Consider the following 15178-nt stretch of genomic DNA (forward strand, 5'->3'; position numbering starts at 1 on the left):
TCTGCTGCCTGTTAATGGAAAGCAGTTTATTTTGAAGGAGGGCGAACTGACAGATTTTTGTTCCCATGAACTGTATAAGAAATCTAACAAACCAGATGCAGATGGATCAATACAGGCTGTTCTTTATTTATCACCCCCTGTCTTCCTCACTTTATTTTTATGGCTATTAAAGATGCTATCATTGATATACCATTTTTGACTGTCTCTATATAATGTATACACTGAACAATGCTGCCATTGATATGCACCTAAAATGCTGGGGTATTGAATGACCTAGGAAAGCAGTGCAGCCTGTCTTTCATTTCCGCAGCACTAGGTTTAGTTGGGGCTGGATCTCTAGCGAGTAACATTTCTGTTACGCTCCAGGAGGTGAGAGGGAAGTTTGATCTTTGCCCTGAGTATTTCTGCACTTTCAAGTGTGCTTGAGGTTTCCTTTAGGTGGGACTTAAGCTGGTGAGTTCTTGGGCTCTCTGCTTCATTAAAATCATTCCCTTTGGGCTTGTGATCACCAAGAAACACAGCAGTGCTTGACTGCATCCCGTTGGTGATGCATTTTCAATTAAAACTCACTATTCACTACATATGAGGGAAGTCATGCTCCAAACCATGACATTTTGTCATGAGTAAACAACTGATGGGAGCTAAGTGAATATGAAACTTGACATGGCTTATCCTTGCCTCCAATGACTGACAGCATCGTGTCAGCTAATTTGACTGTCGATAAGAGAATTAAAGAGTTTATGGAAACATGAGCATCAGAGATGAGAGTATTTATGCTGCAGTCTCATTGCAACTGCTGGACAACATAGTCACCCTCCAGCCAGTTTTAAATGATCCACCCTGGGACTGGTAGCAGTCTGGAGGTGGGAAACCAAATTCAGCAATGACTAGTCACCCCGCTACCTGGGGAGATTTACAGCCTGCCATGCACTTTCAGTTTAGGGTCTGAAATTGGTCTGAAATTGGACATGGAAAGCTTGATTTTCCAGTCAAGTCATCTCAGCTCCTTTTAAAAGCAAAGCAAAGGAGAACAACGCCCCTACATTTATCAAAAGCAGCTTCAACTGCTCTCCTGCAGCAAGATTTGCTTCAGATGTCAAAATGAGAGTGTGATGCTCTTGTAGGTCTGGCACCAGGTAACTGGTGCTGTGTAGTTGGGAAATCTGGTCTATCTAGGCAGCCTGTATTGATTGAGGCAGTCCCTGCAGATTTAGTAAGTAGAAAATTAATCCCTTTGCCCAGTTAAATCTTGGATAAGCAGGTAGAAATCCAGGGCTAAAGCCTTACAATAGAAGGAAATATTATTCTAGCAACTCAATTTGCTACAAACAAATGGTGTGGCATTTAAATTGGTGCATCTATCTCTAGCAACCCAGCACCTCTAATCAGTTTCTCACCTTTACATTTGAATGCAGTGAAGGCAGAGGTACTGCATTTACAATTATAGCAGATGACTTCATCCCTCTGAAATGACTTTAAAAGATTAGAATTCATAGATTATTTATTAACTCTTAGTGAATGTATTTCCAGAATGGGAACAACATATTGCATCAATGTCTAGTTCCACAGTTTAACTATTTTAATTAAGAGGGAAATGTATACCGCTGTAAGGAACTCAGCCTGCATACCACCGTGCAAGGCTTTTTCCTTACTGTTTCCTTTTTAGTACAAAGCCTTTGTTACTTTAAACTCTTGTTCATAACAGTGATCATAACACTGGAATCTTCTGGTGATAACTCATAAATAACAGTTCTAGCTAAAACAAGGCTGTCCAGCCAAGCCATCCAAAACAGGCAACCCAACAGTTTATTTGACCCATTTTGATCATGAGTGTCTGATTCGCAGGTTGGCAGAGAGATTTGTGATGGTGTGGCACTGGCAACTTAACCCAAACACTCCTACTGCCTAGATAATAAAAAAAACGCTCACGTAAGTTCATGACAGCAACTGCAGCATATCCAAAATTGTCCTCCTTCCTTGTTGGATTCTGTAGCAAATCTCTTCCCTACTAAAACCTTCACTTGGTTCCTGGGTAGTAAAACTGAATGCCTTAATAGTGGTAAAAAAAAAAAGATGAGACAAGCATAAACACTGTGTTCCAGACCTCCAAACCAGGTGCCAGTCCAGATGAAATATAAGGCTGTCCACAACTAAGCAGACAGAGTTTTCCAAGGAAGCTTAGAGGGGTCAAGTAGTTGAGGAGCCAGACCCATCCACTGCAGGAGGAATGCTGGCTCCTTCCAACAAAGTTGGGGAAGGAGGAAGCGGTAAACACAGCCCCAGATGCCTGTAGTCTGATCAGCGTCAGTGCACCGCCGAGTCACAGCTCGGGTTCTTGTGTGGGAAAAGGCAGGGATCAAAGTCAGGAGGCAGAGTGAACTGCACTGTGATTTACTTTGACAATGTGTTGTCCCAACAGAAAAAGAAAACAACGTAATTTAGATGCTGTCAGGACAGAATGTCACCTTTAAAGAAATGGAGATCTAATTATCAAGATATCGTTTGGGAGACCTGGTATGGAATAATTCACAGACATGGTGAAGAATTAAACCCTTTCAAAGCCATGTAAACATATTTTTCCTTTATCTCTAGTACTTATGATTTTCAGCTAGGTTAAATGCATAAAGCTTAATCATAGAGCATTTAAAAACACACTATATAATGCTTTTAGGCTTGGTGTAAAGTGCTATTACATGGCAAGATGCTAAGGATTAGTTTTACCTCAATGTTCTGATTCATTAAACAACCACACTTCTTTGGTGCCATCCTTGAATGATAAGGCATATCTGCAAAATGCAGCAAGAATTTGCAGGATAACACCTACACGATTAGAATAATTTGAAAGGCACTGCAACTAAGAAACAGAAAGAAGACCCATCAAGTTCATGTCAGGTTATTACAACAGGACTTTTTTCTGTTAAATAACTGTTGTGGTTTTAAACCCTTTCATTTCACTTTTATAGTGGTGGACTCAAGACCAAAGTAGTTACCAGGCATCACTAACCTGGTCGCGATAAAACTACTTTAGAGTCTCGTCAAATGGAGTGTGAGACTCGGATTCCAAAAATGCATTTGTCATTTTATATTCAAAAGAAACTTCTTTAGGAAAGGTGCTTTCACAGTTCACTAAAAATTTTGAAATGGAATATATTGTTCCAGGAATTCTCACCATCCTACATTTCCTCTTTTTTCTTTGACAAATGATTTTTGTACATTTCAACTTGTTCCAGGAATTTTCACCATCCTAAATATCCTCTTTTTTTCTCAACAAATGATTTTTGCACATTCAACAATGGTTAGGACAGGCAGCCAAACTTGTGCATATTTATTAAACAAAGTGCTAAACTCCACGGCTAATCCTTTGCTGGTTACTACAAATAAAGATAATTGCAGTGCTGAAAAATTACAGTTAATTGCGGTTAAGAAAGGCAACTCTGGAACCTGGTCCTGCTTAGTTTAAACCCTCAAATCTCAAAATCCTTTTATGCAGCTTTTTATTTCCTGAAACTTCCTTTATCTTCTAGCTTAAATTCAGTGCATACAACATAACGGCTGCTGAGGTGGAGTTATGGGGCATGCCGGGAAAGGAACTCTGAGTTAGCAGTAATTTGCATGTTTAATTAACTATATAATCAGGACGCTTGGGCAAGTCTTTTTTTCTGAGGAAACATTCTTCACCTGCATATGTGCTATCGTGAAACCCAGAAGCTTCTTGCAGAAACGGATGTGCCTCCTGAGTCCAGAGTGAAAACTGCCCCAAAGAAGAGAGCAAGGCACGTTCTCCTCCCACCAGGACTGCAGGCTGAGCAGGCATTTGCAGCCACGTCTTTTGCCTTCAAACGGAGTGTTCTCTCCACCAGCATCTTCCAAGGTGAACCTGTGTCCACTTCTCCCACCCTTGTCCACATGGAAGGAATAGTTAATTTACTGGGATTATTTCTCTGGCTCAGTGATCATTACACGAACCTACAAATAAAATGCTTGGGAAGCAGGTTCCAGTCTGAATTGGATACTTTAGGGATATGAATGCAAATCTGTCCTGGTCCAGATGGCAGCATTGGACTTTTGGCTACTGGGGGATGCCCTGTTTTGGGACACCATCCCCACTCCTTCCCCTTTCTCAAGACTAGGAGAGGGTCAGGCTCTTCTGCGGATCAGTCCAGACACATGTGTGAGTTCTTCCTCGCCCAAACTTCAGAGCTAAAGCTGAGGCTAAAGCATTCTTATTACTGCTAAGACAACAGCAGATTAAATAGGATGAACTGATCGGCTGTACTTCTTGTAAAGTTATCCCCAGAGATAAATGTACAATGTTGTTATGGAGGCTGTGGTGGTGTCTGCAGCGTAACTAAGGCTGACAGACTGCTTGCATGTGGGTGGCTGTCTTCTTTCCAGCTGTGACCAGCTGAATTATATCACCTGTCCCACTTGATATATTAGGATATGCCCAAACTCAAGATGCATGTTGCTGCAATAGGGAAATTAATGTCCACCACTGGAGGCAATTAATAATGATTAGGAGCAAAACAGCAGGGTTAAATCTGTGCATTTAACAAAGTGTTCATACAGCTTTTTTATACTACACTTCAGCCACTCGGTTCTCTCAAATTTCTGCTCCTTTTTTGGGGGGCTAGGACAACCTTATCTTAATTAATGTGTAAACTTAGTTGAAATGTCAAAGTTGTTTCAGTAAGACATGTTTATTCATTACTTAATTCCAGCTTCAGCTCCGGTAGAGGAAAGCATCAAACATGCCTGTGTGAAGGAGGCTACAGAGAAAAATCTTAACATTCATTTCTGTGTCCATTTTCATTCAGAACAGCACAGCTCTGGGTATTCGTGTTTGAAGTCACTGGATTTCTTTGATTTCTGGACTCCTCAGCTAGTGTACTAAAAACTGGCAGCAAATTGGCACATGGAAAATTTGCAATGCTCAGTTTAGTGCAACTCCTTAATTACCATAGAAAATGGTGAGTGATGGGTTATTAATTTCTCTTTTGTGGCCAAAATGTGATTTCAGATATAAATATTGGGCATCTAATAGGAACAGGATGCTCTTGCATATTTTAAACCTCCAGGATACAGGAAGCCTTGTGGTATGCAGTGCTTTGTGAATCTCTGTATGAAAGCACATGGTATTGCCAACTCCAGGCATTCCAAAATTTATGACTGAGGTTTCTAAACTCATAAGAATTTCCTTTTATGCAGTTTTAATAATAGAGAGATTCCTTAATATTCCTGAGATTTACAGCATACATACCCATTCACAGCTCTTTTATCTGCCTTTTGATTTTTGATTTTCTCTTTGACATTTTCATACCTTCCTTTGAAACTATAAGGACTTAAATCTACAAGCTAAAGAAATCTACAAGACTTTAAAAAAAAACATGATGATTGCGATAAGCTAGGGAGAGTCTGCAATGGGGTATATGATGACAGGTAAAGGACTTCATTAACCTCAAGATCTACCTCAGGTCAACTTTATCTCTTTGTTGTATTAGGCAACAGTTTTCATCACCACTGAGGGATGAAGATCACAGATTTCACCAAACCCAGGAGCCACTCTTGTCAGTCAGGGTGGGGAGGATGATGGGGAACCACATGTAGAATATATTCATAGCTATTGACATTTTCCATGTTAGCTGCATCTTTCAGAGTTTCCTATATGATAAAAAGGGCTCTGGGACTACTTCTCCTGCCTGCAGGCTATGATTAGGTGATTTGCAGAATCCCTAAAAGTTTGTCTTCAGCCACATGCTCTGTAACTTCAGGCTTAGTATAAATAATGCAGAAACCCTCTTCAAAAAGAAAACTTTACATGTTCAGTACTGATGTGTCTCACAAATCCTGCAAGTTCACCAGATGCACACTGTTCGAATAAGGTTCTATATGTGAATGAAAACACATAAATTGTTTTTTTACTTGTAGATAAGGAGTCATACATTTGCTCATCTGGAAGAAAAGACTTTTACTAGAGTTAAAAGTGGTGCAGTATACCTTCAACTGCAACCTAATGGTTGGTAGGAAAGCCACCATGTAACTGTGAGATGACAGATTTGGGGGGAGGTTTTGCATGCTTTGCTTGTTTTCACAGTGGATCAGCAGTGTTATTTAACCTACATTCAGTCCTGAATACAGAATTGCCAGACTTTCTTTACTTGCCAGGAAAAATGTACTTCTTTGGTGTTTATGATGATGAGCCAAAGAAGCCATACAAAATGCATTTCACTGAAAATAATAAAATAGTCAAGGAGAGAGAACCTGTCAGATTCCTTGAAACATATCCATTTCTGGGATAGTAATACAAAATTTGAAGCAAAAATAGAAAAGGAGACCAATAGCCCATGCCGAATGAGCTAGGCAGAGACAGCCGAAGTACTCGGCAGACACGACACTGCTCTCATCAACTTGGCCCGAGAGGAATATTTGCTATTAGATGTAGACTCCTGCATAAAACATGGTGGTAATGATTACTCTGAACTGGCTCCTTGTGAAGAGGGAATGGTACTGACAAGACAGATGGGGCTATAAACATTATTTCAAGACCAAGAGAGAGACCTTGAAGGGATAAGATTCTGACCTAAGACATTTCCTCTCCTGTAAGAGGGAAGATTGTCATGAAGCCTTCGACATTCAAATTGTTGTTGACTGCACAGAGAAGTGATGATCTTTAATGACTACAGCAATCTTAATTGAAGAAGAAATCTACTCTGTACACTGTGCCACTTTTGAAGAAAGTAACTGATGACAGATAGGAGCCAAAAATAAAAAGAAATTCAGGAAAAGAAATACATCTTTCACCTGTATGAAAGGAAATCTTTAATTGCTTCAGGCATTCTCCCTCATTATCTGTAAATCTAGGCTCCCTTGCTGACATACAGGGCAAAACAACCAAGAAAAGTTGTATAAATCTTAACATGGTTCTGTGATAACAGTGATAATAATAACGATAATAAAAATAATCATGAATTTAAATCTTCTGAAGGCCAATTGATCTCAGGGTAGACCTGTTTCTTTGTGACAGCCATCACCATGAATCCATGGGTTACCTGCTTTGTCCCAAGAATTGTATTCTTCATTTGCTGAATTAGTCTTCAGTATACAAATAAGAACATAGGCAGGTAGCTTTTCTATCTGAAAGTTAATTTTCTCTGCTATTATTATTTTGACTTAGCTGACTTTCAGCAATTATTTATGCAGACCTATCTCTCTAACCTAATCAGTTTCAACACATTTTTCTGCAGTACTCATCCTTGGGTGGCAGGAGAAAAGCCATTATTTTAGATGCTGCTTTATTGGACAACAATAACAAGTGTATAGGGTATAACTGCTTAATCTTGTTGTTGGTTTTAAGATATGAACTGTAGCAGGCTGGACTGGACCAACGAAAGCAGCAGACATCTGTTCACAGGTCCTCGGGCTACGTTTGCTTGATCTTTCTTTATCACAGTGCCTTGATCTAAGAACAAGGAGTGCTGTGTGCAGCTGGAGGATGGAAACACTGTGATGTTGTCCATTGATCTGAGCACTGCTGTACATGGATGTGAAGGGTTCCGGTGTGTCTCACAAATCCCAGTGAAATCGACTCACATTTATTCTGTTATTTGGCTATTTATTCTTACCCTTTTTTTTTCCCCTGAGGGTCTGAACATGACACATGGGTTCACACTAGCATTTTTCAAACACTGTGCCTCTGTAGCTGGGTTAATAAAAAGATGGTCAGCCAGTAGCCGCTTTTAGATGATTTTTTCTAAAAATAAAATTGTGCCAGATGTTTATTTAGAAACCTGGTAGAACAGACTGAGAGTAATTCCAGTTTCTGTGAGTGGAAATTGGAATTCATTATTACCGGGCACTAAATGTTCGGATGCTTTTCCGAGGTCCTTAAATCTATTTCATTTCCATGTTGACAGAGATATTAGACAGCTGTTGGAAAATCTGTCCCTTCTTTCAGTGCTACAACAAGAAAGCTTTCTGTTTAACTGCCAGGGGTCAATAAAGCTCTTTAATGTACTAATCAGTGTTGAGTGAAGTGTAGGAAAGTGTAAGAAAGAATTCTTTCACTTCAATTTTTGTGTGAAATTTTGTTGGTTCTTCCAGCTTACCAGTGTCACTCCTGGCCATGTTCGTGATGGACTGGAAGGCTGAAGCACATTTTCTGAACAATTGCCCCAAGGGCTCAGATCCAGCAGGCCCATTGGTGGCAGATGTAGCTGGGTCAACGAGAGGTTTTTCTTTCTGCAGGCTTTCCAGGCTGGAGACGGAAAGTCTCCTTGCTCTGCCTGGGGGTGGGATGAGACCGCTCAACCTTTCCCTTCCCAGCCACAGTTTGGGGACTGAGCAACTGCAGTGTGGGGTTTCTTCTCCAAGTGATTTGAGGTCTTGTGTTTTTTCATGGTGTGAACAGCATCCTAGCAGAGATTGCCTTGTGGCCATCTCCTCTCTCGCTTGCAATCAAGCGACATCACTATGGAAACGGCTTGCATGGAAGAATAACATTAGGGAAGGCAGTTTGTGTTGTTAGCTCTCTTTAATGCAATATGTGTCTTAGTCTTTCCTCCCAAAAGTGGAATTAGTGTCTGGTTTTGCTCTTTATGGGAGCTCTCCCATCCCAGCTGTTTTACTTCCCCACTTCCCCAGGCTGTTCTTTCCTGACACCTGATTTTTCTTTCTCCTCAGTCTACTCTCTGAGAGCTTGCATCCTTGCTCCCTGGGCATTTTACACTGCCAGCTCTTCTCCCTCTGGCTACTCCTGCTCCTCTCCTGCTTGCAAGCTGTGCTGACAAGATCCAGGCACACTGAAGGCTTTGCCCTTAATAAAAGCAGCTCTCCTTTCCTCTTCTTCTTCTTATGGCACAGGAAGATGCCATAAGTGGGGCAACTCAGTAACGTCCTCCACCTTCTTCCCAGCTGCCTCATCACAATTTCAAGGTCTTCTTAAGAAAACAGTGTCTAGGTGACTACCAGAGTGGCTGCAGAGGAGAACGACCTGGCTTTATCTGAGCTTTGAGGCCAGCTTTCAGCAGGGAGTTGTGACCAGGAGGCATTTGTGGTTCCTGCCTCCCAGGGTATGGAGCTGTTGCTGTAGGGAAGCGTTATTGTAGGTGTACACCTGGCTGTCACCAGATATTGCTAAGATTGTTTACTATGAGACACAGTTCTCAAATAACATTCAGCATGCCAGTACGTAAGAGGAGGGGATTTTCTATCCCTTCATTTACCAGTTGATGCTTAATATTTTTTTTCACATGCTCCACATCAGAGGTTTTTTACACTGCTCAGTGGCCTTCTTCACATGTGATAGCATATTGTGAGTCCTTTTTAAGTACCTTAACACTGCAGCCCCCTTTTCCCTTCCTGGAAAACAAGCAATAATTTGAAATATGTGACTGAAAAAATATGTGCATGGTGGTGACTACTGAGGATTAGAGGGCTGACTGGGTACTCTTACAACCTTCAGCCCTCAGAAGTACCATGACACAGATCCAAGCCTCCATAAAGCTCTGTGTCCCTGGTTAGCTATTTGTAAAGTATATATAACACCCCTTTCTTAAGAGAGGAATAAGAGGGTGTACAGCTCCAGTCTCCATGGATGCAGGGCTGTAGATCACTACAAAATATTATTGTAACTAATGCTAAATGCTGTCTTTTTTGGACAGATGATTTCATGAGTTCATGTTTTGAACAGAACTTACAGGGGTATTTTATAATAATTTTCCAACAGGATGCTTGGCCCTCAAAATCAGTAATCTAAACTAGCATGCAAGAGGAAAGAAATGTTTTCTGCTGGTGTAGGCAATGAGTACACCAGCACTCTGACGTGAGTGTAAATGCTTTGCAATTGTTTGCTATTAAAGTTTTAAAATCGATTTTCCAATAGCTTTAAATACTTGGGTAAAACCTTATAATAGGTTAGGCAATCATTTTAGCTTTTATAACATAATGTGAATTCAGACACATGGTTATGTTAAAATCTTTCCCACTTGCATACCTCTTACACAGATTACAAAGGGAACGTGTTATAGACAATAAAATCTTGGGGGGGGGAGGACTTGTCATCCCTTTTCTCTAATGCCATTAAGCACAGAGACAGTGATGCTGGCCATTGCTTTGTAAAGGAAAAACAACAAGTTTACGGTTCCTCATTTCCCATGGCAAACAGATTGCTTATTTTAATTTTGAAAATAAAACGATGGAGGCGATGTGGGTCTGTAAATAAGAGTGTGCATCTCAATTTTCTGCAAATGCTTAAGTGGTTTACATCTGTTTCCTCCCAGTTGTATTTCTCAAACATGAATTTCCATTTTAAAAAGAGTCATAAAATCACTACTGTTTCTCTGTGGATCTATTAGCAATAAAATAGCCTACAGAGGTTTGCACAGCCATGGAAAATGTACAGTGATAATAGGCTGTCCTGCTGTTACATGGCTTATGCAAACTTTACATTTATCACTGCAGAACCATCTATCCGCAGGGTTGGAGTACAGCAAACAACTGAATAAAAAAGACCAAAAGAAGGAAGATGATACAGGAAGCTCTATATACACATCATTAATCAGACATGATGAATTCTCAAACTTGAATATATGTTTTCTCAGAGTCAACCAAGGGAAAAAAAATGCTGATCACAATCTGAAATGTAAAACTTTACATAAAATTAATCTCCTGCAAACTGATACTGCACTAAAGGACAGAGAGGCAAAGAGAAAGAGAGAGGGAGAAAATTTGTTTTCATATCTGTCTCTTAGCTTTCATTTATGGTACTCCTGCTATCCAAAGACTAGCATCTTGTGGAAAAAAAACTTGCAGGTTGATCCTGGAGCGACTCAGCAATTAGTGTAAGTCAAAGTGTCAGGAGTGTGAAAAAACAGGAATTGCAGCCAGACACAGGAGAATCTCTAATCCATCCACTAGAACCAGACAGACCACCTTCCATTCACCAGCCATGAAGCCAGTGCTGTTCCAGTTTGGCATTTCCAACTGAACAGGGATTTACAGCCAGCTTAACTTCAGCAGAAGAGAGCCCCTGGTCACCTAAGTTAAAAAAAAAAAAAAAAAAAGATAGAACTGGCAACTCCAGGGTTATAGCTGGAGGTTTTCAGAGATTTGTCACCACAGACAGAAGTTCAAGACTCTTCTAATTTTTGCATGGCCCTGGGTGGGCTAGAGGGTTTCCCAAAGCAGCTAGGAGCACATGGCATCCTGACCACATCCATTTGCTAGCTATGCTTCCTGGCAGCAGACACCAAGGAGGATGGCTGAAGAAACATTAAGGTCACTCTTTACCAATTTGGGACTGTTCAGCATCTTCCACAGGAACCATGGGCTGTAGCTCCTACAGAAGAAGAACACATAGATTAATCTCTCACAAGAAAGATTCATTGGGTTGCTCCTTGCTTGCCTCAGTCTAATATAAATGTTTATCAGGATGAAAGCAAGTGGCTGCTATGTATAGGTGGCAGAAGGTGACAGTAATATCACTGGATACTTCTTAGCTAAAGGGTAATTGGAATAAAATAAGGAAAAGGGGAAGAGGGACAAATAAAAGGGAGAGAAATGTGGCTTCTAGAAGGGTCAAGAAGACTGGTGAGAAATAAAGCCTCTCCCTATTTGGATGGATTCCTGTCATTATTTGAGCTGCTAGCGTCACAGAATGAAAGCCAGAAAAGCACCCAGTCCAGGCACACAACTTTAATCTGGTTGCCTAAACAGAGTAAAAAGGTGAATGAAGAGAAATGATCCCTCAAGAGAAGCACAAGACATATATGAGCTCAGAAAGAGCAATGACTTTTTGTACATTACTTCGGAGTCTAAAGCAAATTGTCAGAACTTTCTTTTTGAAGGTCTGTGAGCTAGCTTTTGTATAAATGCATCATCTTTTTCTCTCATCAGGGATCTCATGGGAAGCATGACAGCAGCCGCTGTTGCTTGTAAATGGCATACTGAAAAACATGGGACAGATTCATTGCTAGTGGAGTCACAGTTTCATAAAAGTACCTCTGTGGGTGAATTTGGTCCTATGAGACCTTCTCAATGCACTGGTGTTTTTAGCCGAATGTAAGCATGGCTGGAAATTTCAGTTTTGTGAGCAGGAGCCTAGCTGTTGACTGTTTTAGGACAGAGGCATAAGTCTCAGTGATGATAAAATACTTCCATATTTCAAGATCAGTGAAACATCTTCAGTCAAAAAACTCCATCACACTGGAAGAAGCTACTTTTCTCTGTCCTCTCAGGCTCTACACTGGCATTTTTTGCCTGGCTTTAGTGGTCTTGATGGTTTGTTTCTTCAGCTATCTCTTCTGTCAGGGCCAATGGACAATGTAGGAGCTTCATTATTTCTGAATATAATTATTGCCTGATGATTTTTAGAGGCAGAGTTATTGAGCGCTATAACGTATAATCAACAGAGAGGCTGACCATCACCTCTCTGAATCTGTATAAAACCTTCACTTTCCTTCAATACTGTAAATTACTTACTGGAGCTCACATTTGCTACTGCTCTAGGACTAAAACTAACCTTTCAGGAGCTGAAGGGAATGTGTTTATGTTGTCCAGGACATCTCTTGTATTCTCAGGAAATATGAGGAATCACTTTCTTGTAGGAGTTTTCCTTGATGCAAGTGAAACCACGGCTGTGTTGTGGCCCTGAAGCCACAGAGCCTGGAGAGAGGCTGAATTTCAGGTCCTGACTCTCGTTTTATAGGTAGATGTCATGAAACCTGCGGAAGATTGTTTCCCTATCTCTCCTTCTGAAGCATAGGAACATCTCCTTTGTTTCAGAAAGCTGGGCAGTATTAGCTCTGTAAGGACCACATAGACAGAAGATTGCTGGTGTGAGGAGGGGCTGTGACACACCCGCTATGACAGTGCTTTGGCTGTCCTGACAGTGGTACATGCTGAAGATGTCCTTCCTGTGCATGACTGGGAGGATATCTTTGTTCCGGTAAACGAGCTTTAACACCTGAAACTCTTTCTAAGATTGGCCACCAAAAAAGCGTTCTGGAAGACCTACATAGAAAACCAGTGACTGACACCCTGAGTCAAGAAAAAAATGGTAGCATGATGCTTGTACAGGACAGTGTTGCTAGCTATTCAGCACCTGGTGGTTTTCCATCTTGAACAAATGGCAATGAACAACAGTTTAGCAAGCATTTAGGGAGCACAGGACTACTTTTCAGGTGAAAAAAAGAGAGTTATGATCTTGGGCAATGGGATTTTTAGCATCAACTGGCTTAAGTTTCAATACTTGACTGTCATTAAGACTCCCATAACATTGGATTAGGGATGTTAATACAATTGTTACGGTTAAATTCCAGCACAACTTTCAGTAATAACCTCTTTCCTGTCTAAAATCCCCCTGCAATTTCAGCTCAGTGAAAGACTGCACTCATCCCATTTCAAGGTTTGCTGTGCATGGGCAGAAGATTTTCACAGCTCAGTCCACGGGTGGCTGCAGTTCACAGGTGGGCAAAATGATTCACAACATGCCAGGGTTTGCTGATCCCTTGGTGGGGAAGAGACCTTCTGCAGAAGGGTCTATGGGTTCCACACAAGACACAGAAAGAAAGGGAATGATCAGGTATAGGAAACCCTCCTTCATTACAACTGGCTTCGTTTTCTTTGTAACTAGCTTGAAAAGCTGACTGCACACTCCAAAGATAACAGATAAAGGTCCCAGGTAAAAGATAAATATCTACAGTCTGTTAAGCAGCACAAATTTTGGAAAGCACAGGAGGTCTGCACTCTCTCTGAGGCTGAGACCGAGGGCTGTAGATTTGCCCAGGTGAGGAGATCATCCAATGGATGTCCTGCCAGTTTTGGCTTGTCTGGAGGTATGCTGCCAACTTGAGTCACCCCAACACCCCTGTCAGCCCCTGACAGGAGCAGCTCACCTCCTGGGCCCAGGTTACTGTGTAAAAAGACCAGCCTGAGCTGTTAAAGTAAGTCTGGCTGTGGAAAGGGCCCATCAAGAGTTGTTCTCCACCACAGGGGCAAGGAGGAGATGGTGGGTGTACATCACATGTGGAGGACCACTACTCAGAGATACGGGATATACAACAAGTGACCAGACCCTGAAGTCAGATAATTTCTAAATAATGTCAGTGTTTTCACTTGTAATTGTTCCAGCTTTCAGGTTCATGGAGGGAACGTTGGAAGCCTGACTTACTGATCAAATCATATGCTTTTTAAGGCCATCTCAAAGCAAACCTTTGTGAAGCCTGCAGAAGAGAGGAAAAATCCTGACCAAAGCACCTTCTTAAGAATAAACAGCAAAAATATCTTACTGCTACTCAACCTAGTTAAAAAACCAAAACCCAATGAATTCCTGCAGCTCCTACTGACAGCAGCTCCATAACGTCGTCACTGATATGAAACTTAGGACAAGGCTCTCTCTGCTGATGCACTCCATAAATAATATTCCTACTCATTACTAAAACCTGAAAAAACTCTGAGGAGAGAAATGTCATGTGCCTGAATATAACGATATTACCCATCTGAAAGCTAATGCTCCTATTTTTTCCTCATACTGCACAGTATATTGAAAAGACCCAGTATATGCTATAAGTAACCTATAATTCTTTTTCTCCAGGAATCTTTGCACTTTCTAGACTTACTGAATGCCATGGAGGGAAGGAACAAGTTTAAAAAACAATTAGTAGGACATGTGGTGCTCATTCTTGGCTGAAACTGCACATTCTCATCTGCCTGAAAATACTCAGCAGTCGTTCATGAAAAATGTTTTTGAACTAATGAGCTATATTTGCATTCCCCTTAGAACAGATTCAGAATTTTTCATCTACACTGCACCATGAAAAATGGATGTGTTTTTCACAGAGGTAATTTGAACATAAACCACCGCATCAATGGGAAGACAACCTTTGCAGAAACTTTTTAACTTAACACATTCCATTTGTTTTCACTGGGGAAGGTCAAACTTATGTGAGAGATGTAAATTTCATGCACAAACCTAGATGCTGATGAGATTTGTTTTTGTAGATAATCTGCAGCAGAGAAATTTTTCATAATGTCACCGCAAAATAAATTAAAATGTTCATCTTCATATGGCTGGTTCCATTGCATTAAAATAAATGTTGCAAGCTCATTTAATTAGTATAGTTAGGAATGTCTCTTCCCTGCTTCACTGACTCTCCAAATCACAAGTTAATTTGTCAAAATC

Source organism: Athene noctua, chromosome 2 (assembly GCF_965140245.1).
Source record: "Athene noctua chromosome 2, bAthNoc1.hap1.1, whole genome shotgun sequence".
NCBI classification, from domain to species: domain Eukaryota; kingdom Metazoa; phylum Chordata; class Aves; order Strigiformes; family Strigidae; genus Athene; species Athene noctua.